This window comes from Oncorhynchus clarkii, chromosome 20 (genome assembly GCF_045791955.1).
Source record: "Oncorhynchus clarkii lewisi isolate Uvic-CL-2024 chromosome 20, UVic_Ocla_1.0, whole genome shotgun sequence".
Classification (NCBI taxonomy): Eukaryota; Metazoa; Chordata; class Actinopteri; order Salmoniformes; family Salmonidae; genus Oncorhynchus; species Oncorhynchus clarkii.
In genome coordinates, this window is record NC_092166.1 from 16712045 (window position 1) to 16724371 (window position 12327).

The 12327-nt window shown below is 41.9% G+C and overlaps 6 non-coding genes across 6 annotated transcripts; 4 read left to right on the forward strand and 2 right to left on the reverse strand.

The window, feature by feature from the left end:
• Positions 1–342: 342 nt before the first annotated feature.
• Positions 343–414, reverse strand: trnaw-cca (transfer RNA tryptophan (anticodon CCA)). The gene has a single exon. It is a non-coding gene; the product is annotated as a tRNA-Trp (tRNA).
• A 316-nt stretch (positions 415–730) lies between these two features.
• Positions 731–804, forward strand: trnai-aau (transfer RNA isoleucine (anticodon AAU)). Its single transcript has one exon. It is a non-coding gene; the product is annotated as a tRNA-Ile (tRNA).
• A 5235-nt stretch (positions 805–6039) lies between these two features.
• On the forward strand, positions 6040–6112 carry trnam-cau (transfer RNA methionine (anticodon CAU)). Its single transcript has one exon. It is a non-coding gene; the product is annotated as a tRNA-Met (tRNA).
• Positions 6113–8081: 1969 nt separating this feature from the next.
• Positions 8082–8154, reverse strand: trnam-cau (transfer RNA methionine (anticodon CAU)). The gene has a single exon. It is a non-coding gene; the product is annotated as a tRNA-Met (tRNA).
• A 1264-nt stretch (positions 8155–9418) lies between these two features.
• On the forward strand, positions 9419–9491 carry trnam-cau (transfer RNA methionine (anticodon CAU)). Its single transcript has one exon. It is a non-coding gene; the product is annotated as a tRNA-Met (tRNA).
• Positions 9492–10760: 1269 nt separating this feature from the next.
• On the forward strand, positions 10761–10832 carry trnag-ucc (transfer RNA glycine (anticodon UCC)). Its single transcript has one exon. It is a non-coding gene; the product is annotated as a tRNA-Gly (tRNA).
• Positions 10833–12327: the final 1495 nt, after the last annotated feature.

Genomic DNA, 12327 nt, shown 5'->3' on the forward strand with positions numbered 1-12327 from the left:
ATATACAAAGAAATGTAAATAGAAAAAAAGTCAAACGAAACGAAGTGCAGCTAGTTTGGAGTCTTTCCAGCTTCAGTTTTAAGTTATTGTGTTAGCTTGTGGATAGACGAAATAGTATGAGTAAATTAATCCCCCCCAAAATTTGGTGAAAATATGTCAATCATTATTTTAATATGTTGGCAACCCCGTGTTTGGAGGTTGTATTGCCACAGTTTGCAGGCCCAAGACGAACAACACCCGTGCCAATGTATCCTCCTAACACAGGCTTCTCGGGTATTATCAGTTACGTCTAATGTTTGTTGGCCCCGATGTTTTTTCATTGATCACAGAGAGAAAAAGATTTGACCCCGACGTGATTTGAACACGCAACCTTCTGATCTGGAGTCAGACGCGCTACCGTTGCGCCACGAGGTCTAGAACCACAAGCTGTATGTTCAGGTATTTGACTGCGCTATGCATTTTGTGTGCCACGTCTATTTTGTCACAGTTTGCTCCAGCACTATTCCATTATAGTTTACTTGGAGCAACTACAGTGTTAAGGATCAAAGGGTTGGCAATGAGAGAGGTTGCTGAATTCAATCCTCAACCATGTATAGAAACCATGCAGTGGGCACACAAACTCATTAGGATTGTGTGCTCATAGCATAAAACTCTAAAAGTAGTTATGCCACTCACTCTATTATGTCTGCTGTCAATGTTCAAATACATAACAATTTAGCCTGAGTTGTATGGCCGGTTAGCTCAGTTGGTTAGAGCGTCGTGCTAATAACGCGAAGGTCGCGGGTTCGATACCCGTACTGGCCACTATCTTTTCCTTAGGCTAGTTGAGCCTTTAGTGTATTTGGTACTGTATGCGCTGTATGTGTCATTAAATGCTGAAAGCAACTATGATTTACACAAATCATGTCTTAAAATACATCCCACTAGGGCTGTGCTCATTATTGCATTTTGGGTAATGATTAATTGTCATGCAAATTGCCACAGTTATTGTCATAATTGTAATTTTGGTTAAAATAAATGTTTTGTGCTTGTAATGCATCATAATGCATCTTTGAAAATTCGCTACAACATACAGTGCCTTCAGAAGGTATTCACACCTCTTGACTTTTTCCATATTTGGTTGTGTTACAGCCTGAATTTAATATTGATTAAATATATATATTTTTGTCATTGGCCTACACACAATACCCCATAATGTCAAAGTGGAATTATGTTTTTCCAAATTAATTAAAAATGAAACTTTGCACATACACTGCTGCCTTCTAGTGGCCAAAATCTAAATTGAGCCTGGGCTGGAATAATACATTATGGCCTTTCTCTTGCATATTGTTATCCACGTCGGCACCAACGATGTTAGGATGAAACAGTCAGAGATCACCTAGCGCAACATAGCTTCAGCGTGTAAATCAGCTAGAAAGATGTGTCTGCATCGAGTAATTGTCTCTGGCCCCCTCCCAGTTAGGGGGAGTGATGATCTCTACAGCAGAGTCTAACAACTCAATCGCTGGTTGAAAACGGTTTTCTGCCCATCCCAAAATATAGAATTTGTAGATAATTGGCCCTCTTTCTGGGACTCACCCACAAACAGGACCAAGCCTGACCTGCTGAGAAGTGACGGACTCCATCCTATCTGCAGGGGTGCTCTCATCTTATCTACCAACATAGACAGGGCTCTAACTTCTCTAGCTCCACAATGAAATAGGGTGCAGGCCAAGGCAGCAGGCTGCTAGCCAGCCTGCCAGCTTAGTGGAGTCTGCCACTAGCACAGTCAGTGTAGTTAGCTCAGCTATCTCCATTGAGACCGTGTCTTTGCCTCGACCTAGGTTGGGCAAAACTAAACATGGCGGTGTTCACCTTAGCAATCTCACTAGGATAAAGACCTCCTCCATTCCTGTCATTATTGAAAGAGATCATGATGCAGTTGCACCCCTAAAAACTAAAAACATTTCTCATAAGAAACTAGCTCCCTGGTATACAGAAAATACCCAAGCTCTGAAGCAAGCTTCCAGAAAATTGGGACGGAAATGGAGCCACACCAAACTGGAAGTCTTCCGACTAGCTTGCAGTATCGAAGAGCCCTTACTGCTGCTCGATCATCCTATTTTTCCAAATTAATTGAGGAAAATAAGAACAGTCCGAAATTTATTTTTGATATTGTCGCAAAGCTAACTAAAAAGCAGCATTCCCCAAGAGAGGATGGCTTTCACTTCAGCAGTAATATATTCATGAACTTCTTTGAGGAAAAGATCATGATTATTAGAAAGCAAATTACGGACTCCTCTTTAAATCTGCGTATTCCTTCAAATCTCAGTTGTCCTGAGTCTGCACAACTCTGCCAGGACCTAGGATCAAGAGAGACACTCAAGTGTTTTAGTACTATATCTCTTGACACAATGATGAAAATAATCATGGCCTCTAAAACTTCAAACTGCATACTGGACCCTATTCCAACTACACTACTGAAAGAGTGGCTTCCTGTACTTGGCCCTCCTATGTTGAACATAATAAATGGCTCTCTATCCACCGGATGTGTACCAAACTCACTAAAAGTGGCAGTAATAAAGCCTCTTGAAAAAGCCAAACCTTGACCCAGAAAATATAAAAAACTATCGGCCTATATCGAATCTTCCATTCCTCTCAAAAAAATTAGAAAAGGCTGTAGCACAGCAACTCACTGCCTTCCTGAAGACAAACAATGTATACGAAATGCTCCAGTCTGGTTTTAGACCCCATCAAAGCACTGAGACTGCACTTGTGAAGGTGGTAAATTACCTTTTAATGGCATCAGACCGAGGCTTTGCATCTGTCCTCGTGCTCCTAGACCTTAGTGCTGCTTTTGATACCATCGATCACCACGTTCTTTTGCAGAGATTGGAAACCCAAATTGGTCTACACGGACAAGTTCTGGCCTGGTTTAGATCTTATCTGTCGGAAAGATATCAGTTTGTCTCTGTGAATGGTTTGTCCTCTGACAAATCAACTGTACATTTTGGTGTTCCTCAAGGTTCCGTTTTAGGACCACTATTGTGTTCACTATATATTTTACCTCTTGGGGATGTCATTCGAAAACATAATGTTAATTTTCACTGCTATGCGGATGACACACAGCTGTACATTTCAATGAAACATGGTGAAGCCCCAAAATTGCCCTCGCTAGAAGCCTGTGTTTCAGACATAAGGAAGCTGCAAACTTTCTACTTTTAAACTCAGACAAAACAGAGATGCTTGTTCTAGGTCCCAAGAAACAAAGATAGCTTCTGTTGAATCTGACAATTCATCTTAATGGTTGTACAGTCGTCTCAAACAAAACTGTGAAGGACCTCGGCGTTACTCTGGACCCTGATCTCTCTTTTGACAAACATATCAAGACTGTTTCAAGGACAGCTTTTTTCCATCTACGTAACATTGCAAAAATCAAAAACTTTCTGTCCAAAAATGATGCAGAAAAATGTATCCATGCTTTTGTTACTTCTAGGTTAGACTACTGCAATGCTCTACTTTCCGGCTACCTGGATAAAGCACTAAATAAACTTCAGTTAGTGCTAAATACGGCCGCTAGAATCCTGACTAGAACAAAAATAATTGATCATATTACTCCAGTGCTAGCCTCCCTACACTGGCTTCCATTCAAGGCAAGGTCTGATTTCAAGGTTTTACTGCTAACCTACAAAGCATTACATGGGCTTTCTCCTACCTATCTCTCTGATTGGGTCCTGCCGTACATACCTACATGTACGCTACGGTCACAAGACGCAGGCCTCCTAATTGTCCCTAGAATTTCTAAGCAAAGAGCTGGAGGCAGGGCTTTCTCCGATAGAGCTCAATTTTTATGGAATGGTCTGCCTACACATGTGAGAGACGCAAACTCGGTCTCAACCTTTAAGTCTTTACTGAAGACTCATCTCTTCAGTGGGTCCTTTAATTGAGTGTAGTCTGGCACAGGAGTGTGAAGGTGAACGGAAAGGCTCTGGAGCAACGAACCGCCCTTGCTGTCTCTGCCTGGCTGGTTCCCCTCTTTCCACTGGAATTCTCTGCCTCTAACCCTATTACAGGGGCTGAGTCCCTGGCTTTCTGGTGCTGTTTCATGCCGTCCCTAGGAGGGGTGCGTCACTTGAGTGGGTTGAGTCACTGATGTGATCTTCCTGTCTGGGTTGGCGCCCCCCCTTGGGTTGTGCCGTGGCGGAGATCTTTGTGGGCTATACTCGGCCTTGTCTCAGGATGGTAAGTTGGTGGTTGAAGATATCCCTCCAATGGTGTGGGGGCTGTGCTTTGGCAAAGTGGGCGGAGTTATATCCTTCCTATTTGGCCCTGTCCAGGGGTATCATTGGATGGGGCCACAGTGTCTCCTGACCCCTCCTGTCTCAGCCTCCAGTATTTATGCTGCAGTAGTTTATGTGTCTGGGGGCTAGGGTCAGTTTGTTTTATCTGGAGTACTTCTCCTGTCTTATCCGGTGTCCTGTGTGAATTTAAGTATGCTCTCTCTAATTCTCTCTTTCTTTCTCTCTCTCTCTCGGAGGACCTGAGCCCTAGGACCATGCCCCAGGACTACCTACCTGACATGATGACTACTTGCTGTCCCCAGTCCACCTGGCCGTGCTGCTGCTCCAGTTTCAACAGTTCTACCAAAGAAACTGAAAGCTTAAGGCCAAAAGTAGTTCTAAACAATGGTAGTGGCTACAACCTTACCACCCATAATATCCCAAAGTAGCCCTAGCTAGGCCTATAGGATAAGTACATTAAGTAATTTATCAAGATTATGGCTATAGCGTTATTAGCATATCGGACTAGTTATTTAAATAAATGGTCTCGGATAACTATTTGCACTCACAGACATTCTTCAATCCCAATCCTTTGTATTCACAATGCCAGAGAATTCTCTGCTCAGCATTTTCATGTTGCACACTAGCAAGTGATGTCCACTTCAGGGCTAAGTTGGAGGGAGGGGTGGCTCAAATTTCACATGCCTTATACATTAAAAGAGTGTGTGTGACCAAGCAAATGTGGCTTAGCTGTCTGCAAACTGGGGAGATAGGCCCACACATTGAATAACCTAACCAAGGATGGTTTCAACAATTTTTTTGTATCAACTTTTGTCAGACCTCATATTATAGGGTTCAGGCATATCTATTGGATGTTTACTTAGAAGGGTATTCTGCTTTGTGGTGGTGGAGGTCTAAATCAGGAAAGTTGCTAAGGTTTTGCGTATTAATCCATTATGATACAGAATAATTAACCATAGCATGTAATTGTCAAATGACTGTGTCCCTTGCTGACTTGTATTTGGAAATATGTATCCTAAGACCTAATGTACTGTAAAATTGTTTAATCATTTAGATAATCAGAAACCTTAGTACAACCATACTCAATTGGCGGACTGCCGTCTGCATCCTGACCCAGAGAGGGGTCAATACGGACCGCGGGAACTCAGTTGGGCTTTCAGCTTACTCTAGAAAGTTGTAATAGTAGAATGCACAATTTCTAAATTTGGTAGTGCATCAGTAGTTTTCCTCTTGTTGTGTCAGTCATTGCAAACCATTTATGAGCCATTTATGACTGTTGGATCAACTGTCAGCTAATGTTTTTTAAGTAGGTGTTTTAGCCCATTGACATTGTTGTGATGTTTGAGTCACTCAGATATCACATGAACACATGGCAAAATGTATAGAATTGCAGGAAATGACCTTTAAATCTGCTAAATTCTCTCCACCAACAAGAGGGGTGTGAACAGTTTGTGTCATGAACAGTACTTGTGTCCATAGAAATAGACGTGGCGCATGTTGCTGATGGGGTGGGGGTGGGGGAGGGGGGAGGGGGGGTCGCAGGGGGGTTTGTTACTGCGCTGATAAATGGCAATATCAATACAGCCCTTTGTCACCTAGGAAATCCTGTTACCGGACCTTCTCAAATAGTATTTGAGTATCCCTCCCTTAGTCTAAATTATAATAGGCATTTCATCACGATTGTCTGTACTGCCCAATCATATTAATTTGACCAATCAGAAACATCCTTTCAAACTCAGTGTTTTCACTTTTGCTTTAAGCCTCCTTAGCGCAGTAGGTAGCGCGTCAGTCTCATAATCTGAAGGTCGTGAGTTCGATCCTCACAGGGGGCATTGGTTTTTTCATGTACCTCTTTTTAGCTTTTGCAAGATTGTATTACACATGCCCTATGCCAAAACAACTCCCATCCCTTAGCCCTACGGCCTAGGCAATTGAGTAGGAGAGAACTGCAAGAGTAAGCAGATTCTATTGCCTTGATCCTCAGTCTGTGTGACCTATTGACATTTTCAAAGTAAAGTACGGACAAATACAATGTCTGTTTTGATGACTGTTTTTGCCCACCAACTAGTTATATCTCAGAGAGCCTGACCGAAATGGCTTTTTCTTCATCTGATTACATTACATTGGGGGGACAAAACCTACCGATACTGATATATCTCCCAATCTAGGCTATTCTTTTACAGTGGGGAGAAAAAAAAGATATATATACATGTCACACTGAGTTCTCATAAATTGCCATCCAAAAGGGCAATTGTCAGAGAAATATGCTTCAAATTCTGATTTCGTACACTGTGACAATAATGACACATCTTAAAAATGCCCACATGTGTTCAGATAAGCATGAGAGTCACGTTTTTATTGGTTATCGATATATCGGTAAAAGGCTAATATCGATGTATCGGTGAAATGAAGAAAAAGTGTGTGACTTAAAGGTAGACTCACCAATACACATTTTGGAAGTAGCATTTTAGGCTGACATCCGTAAGAACAAACAGCGCAAAGCGAGGGGCTAATCTCCAAGAGTGAACAGTGCTCTCCATGCCGAGGCAACAGGGTGTACTGTGCACCTCCCATAGTCCGTTCTGGACTTGGGGACAGTCGAAAAGACCTCTGGTGGCATGTCTTGTGGGGTATGGTCATGTTGGGGCTATGGTCATGTTGTATTGCTTCGATTGGAAGAGCTACAAAAAACCTGCCCCCTGTGAGGAGTGAATTGACAACCTTCAGCTTATGAGACGCGCTATTTACTGCGCTGAGGCATTTTGAAAAAACATTTCTGATTGGTCAATTTGATATCAAACACAAATATAATTGGTCATCAAAAACAACAACAATATACATTTAGTTTATGACCCTTATATAGGGTCATATCACATAATACTTGCTCACAACTTCATTTCACTGATACGTAGATATCAGCCTTTTACCGATATATCGATAACCAATACTCTATAAATAGGATGAAAAAATGGATTCTCATGCTTATCTGAACACTTGTGGCCATTTTTAAGATGTGTCATTATTGTCACAGTGTATGAAATCAAAATTTGAAGCATATTTCTCGCTGCAGCTGTACATAGTCTATCGGTAAATAGCCCACCCAATTTTACCTACCTCATCCCCATACAGTTTATATTTATTTACTTTTCTGCTCTTTTGCACACCAGGATATCTACCTGTACATGGCCATCTGATAATTTATCACTCCAGTGTTAATCTGCAAAATTGTAATTATTCGCCTACCTCCTCATGCCTTTTGCACACAATGTATATAGACTCTTTTTTTTCTACTGTGTTATTGACTTGTTAATTGTTTACTCCATGTGTAACTCTGTGTTGTCTGTTCACACTGCTATGCTTTATCTTGGCCAGGTCGCAGTTGTAAATGAGAACTTGTTCTCAACTAGCCTACCTGGTTAAATAAAGGTGAAATAAAAAAAATAAAAAATTGCCCTTTTGGATGGCAATTTGTGAGAACTCAATTTTTTGTTTCCCCACTGTAAAACCTAGATTGGGAGATGCCACATGCGCCGAATACAACAAATGTAGACTTTACCGTGAAATGCTTACTTACAAGCCCTTAACCAACAGTGCAGAAAATATTTACCAAATAGGCTAAAATAAAAAGTAATAATAAAAAGTAACACAATAAGACTAACGAGGCTATATACAGGGGGCACTGGTACCGAGTCAGTGTGCAAGGGTACAGGTTAGTAGGGCTAAGGGATGGGAGTTGTTTTGGGATAGGGCATGTGTAATCCAGTCCTGCAAAAGCTAAAAAGAGGTACATGAAAAAGTCAATGCCCCCTGTGAGGATCAAACTCACGACCTTCAGATTATGAGACTGACACGCTACCTACTGCGCTAAGGAGGCTTATATCGAAGATAAAAACACTGAGTTTGAAAGGACGTTCCTGATTGGTGAATTTGGTCATATCAATATGATTACGTAATATGATTGGGCAGCACAGACAATCGCGTATTTGCCCCTTGCGATGAAATGTCTATTATAGTTTAGACTATGGCAAGGATACTCAAATACAATTTGAGAAGGAGTTAATCTAGCCTAATACAAGATAAACTCAGCAAAAAAAGAAACATCCCTTTTTCAGGACCCTGTCTTTCAAAGGTAATTCGTAAAAATTGTATTAACTTCACAGATCTTCATATTAAAGGGTTTGAACACTGTTTCCCATGCTTGTTCAATGAACCATAAACAATTAATTAACATGCACCTGCGGAGCAGTTGTTAGGACACTAACAGTTTAAAGACGGTAGGCAATTAAGGTCACAGTTATGAAAACATAGGACACTAAAAGAGGTCTTTCTACTGACTCTGAAAAACACCAAAAGAAGATGCCCAGGGTCCCTGCTCACCTGTGTAAACGTGCCTTATACCCTGACTACACCGAGTGCGTGAGCGTTGCAAAATACATTTTGGAATCGATGTTATTAAATTATTGCACCCACACTGCTCGCACGGGTCAACGAGCGTCTGCGTTGCCAAGGGCTAAAATAGAAGTCATTCCTATTTCTGATTCAGATGGCGCTGCAAGTCCTGCTCTCCCATCTCCTCATTGGTTTATAGAAGCAGGTACCCACGTGCCATCTCCTCATTGGTTATACCCATGTGGGTGATTGAAAGATGAACTGTTGCTGGTTGTCGTGGTAATACTATGAAAGTTTAGATGCCAATCACCATATAAGTTCAACGATGAAAAAGCCTGGAAGGAGGAGAGATGACTAGAAACGATTCGGTTGACCGTTTTTATGTGTGGATTAATTGTTGGAGTAGAGGAACTTGTGCATTTCAGGTAAAATTACAACCTAATGTTTATATCCCAGGACAAATTAGCTAGCAACAGCAAGCTAGCTAAATAGGACAAATTAGCTAGCAAGTGCAAGTTTTCGACCTGTCCCCAAATAATGTAATTGGTTCAGAGTTTGTTTTGATATGTTAACCTGCGTGTCCTGATCGCGTTTGGTGTGGGGGGACAAAATAAATGTATGCACGATGGCGCACGCGCACAGCCGGTTTGAGTTCCGTGTTAGGCATGCTGCAAGGAGGCATGAGGACTGCAGATGTGGCCAATCAGAAATCCTATTTCAAAATCAGTGTTTTTGTTGCTGAACTACAGGCCTCCTTAGCGCAGTAGGTAGCGCGTCAGTCTCATAATCTGAAGGTCGTGAGTTCGATCCTCACAGGGGGCAGAACTTTTGTAGATGCAACATGACCATAGCCGTTGCACCGAGAGGAGAGTGTTGTGGTAGGCTAGTTATATTATCAAAATCAGAGAACGTTTTAGGGCTCATTCAGAAGTTCCTAAAACATTAGTTGAAAAGTCCTATCACTTGTCAAGACAACCCAAGAGTAAGCTCCTCACTGGAGTGAAACGTGCTTTTGTAAACCCAGTCATTGCGCAACAAATAACAATTCTAAATGCAGTCGAATATTAACTTTGATGGCCACGACTAAAGCGTATTGAGTATTTCAATTGAATGTTAAATGTGTCAATTAAATGTGTCAAAGACAAAACTCTATGTAAAACTCTATATATATGGACAGTTTGGCCGGCAGGGATGTTCTTGTCCCATCGCGCACTAGGGATTCCTGTGGAAGGCCGGGCGCAATGCACACTGACACGATCGCCAGGTGTACTGTGTTTCCTCTGACACATTGGAGCGGCTGGTTTCCAGGTTAAGTGAGCAGTGCAGCTTGGCTGGGTTGTGTTTCAGAGGATACGTGGCTCTCAACCTTCACCTATCCTGAGTCTGTTGTGGAGATGGGACAAGACTGTAACTACCAATTGGATATCATGAAATTTGGCGGTAAAAAATAAATGAAAGGTTAAATGGAAACTGACCCCCTGGTGTAGCCTAATGCCTGGAGCGTAATGGTGCAAAGGCCATCAGCAGCGGGAGGAGGAGATTCGGGAAAAGGTTTTGTTCTTCTTGTTAGGTTAGGTTAGGGCACCCTCTTGAGTAATGCTTAAAGCATCAGACAAGCTCAATAGCCTACATATAGTTGATTTTATTCAGTTTATATATGGAAAAACACACTTAAAAAATTTTGAACCAGTCGACTGGTCGAAAGAACTCGAAAAAATGTTGTTGAGGACTTCAGCAATGGATCAGTCAAATAATTTCTAGGTAACAATCAAATACCTTACTGTGATTGTTTTCAATGAAAATGATCCAAAATAAGCAAAAATGACTTGTTAGTAAAGAGCAATTTGTCAAGCAAGAATTTTGCTAGGAATGTCTGGCATTGTCTGAGTGGAAAGGGGGAAACCTGAAAACTAGCTGTTATTGGCAGAGCCGTTTGGAACTCTTTGTTATTGGTCTATTAACTCATTTACCGCCTGGTGATGTCAGTGATGTGTTTTTAGGGAATCCCATTATTATCCTGCAAATGTCAAATGTAGGTTTTCTTTTACTTTCATTTTCAAACAGAGACTGCTCCTGGTAGTTGTTGAGTAAGCGTTGGTGGTATAGTGGTGAGCATAGCTGCCTTCCAAGCAGTTGACCCGGGTTCGATTCCCGGCCAACGCAACTGGGTATTTTGTTTGAATCACCCTTTGAAATGAATCCGCTAAAGGTCTAGTGCAGCTGTTTTTATCTCAGTGTCAAATAGGGCTGACACCTTTTAGTCAACTGGTCCATAGGCTGTTGGTCGACTGAGAATTTTGTAGTTGAGCAGTTGCCCTCAAAAAAGATTTATGGCACGTCTTGATTGACGCATATCTCAGTGGACCAATCCATTGCTGAAGCCGCGGGGATGGAAACGTTATAAAATAGGCCTACCTGATTACTTCTTGTCCTTGCGTAAATAGCCTGATATTAAGCCTACAGCTGTGTCTGCCCGGAGGTCACTGGCAGGGGAAACTGAGGGTCCAAAATATATTATACAATGTTGCAAGTTTGTTAGCTCAAGCATCTGGCTGGACCAAGTTGATTAGTTGCTACATTGTTTCATGTTCCTTGCAGAAAGGCCATGTGTAGCCAAAGTGATTTATTTTTTATCAGAATATTTTTTCCACCTTCAGACTGTAATGATTTTATTTGTTGGCTTTATGTAGGCCGTTTTTACATTGTTGGCAATGGCAATAGAAGTGACTTTTAGATTTGTGTAGTTTTCATTTTGGTTTAGATATCATTTTTATTCACCACTTGAAAATGATTTTGAGATACGAAGACTTTACATATGAAATAAATCAAACTGTTCTACGAAAATATGCATATGAAAACCATAACTGGCACGCAGATCGGTAGTAATGGTAAGATAGGTTGTCGGGTCTCCTGAGTGGCGCAGTGTTCTAAGACACTGCAATGCAGAGCAGGATCCTGGTTCAAGTCTGTGTCCTCTGTTGCAGCTGGCCCCGACCGGGAGACCCATGGGGCGGTGCACAATTGGCCCGGTGTCGTCTCGTTTAGGGGACAGTTTGTCCGGCAGGGATGTTCTTGTCCCATTGCGCACTAGGGATTCCTGTGGAAGGCCGGGCGCAATGCACACTGACAGGTCGCCAGGTGTACTGTGTTTCCTCTGACACATTTTTGCAGCTGGTTTCCAGGTTAAGTGAGCAGTGCAGCTTGGCTGGGTTGTGTTTCAGAGGACGCGTGGCTCTCAACCTTCACCTATCCAGAGTCTGTTGTGGAGATGGGAGAAGACTGTAACTACCAATTGGATATCATGAAATTTGGCGGTAAAAAATAAATGAAAGGTTAATTGGCACTCTAAATGGAAACTGACCCCCTGGTGTAGCCTAATGCCTGGAGCGTAATGGTGCAAAGGCCATCAGCAGCGGGAGGAGGAGATTCGGGAAAAGGTTTTGTTCTTCTTGTTAGGTTAGGTTAGGGCACCCTCTTGAGTAATGCTTAAAGCATCAGACAAGCTCAATAGCCTACATATAGTTGATTTTATTCAGTTTATATATGGAAAAACACACTTTAAAAAATTTGAACCAGTCGACTGGTCGAAAGAACTGCTTTCGGTCGACTCGAAAAAATGTTGTTGGGGACTTCAGCAATGGATCAGTCAAATCATTTC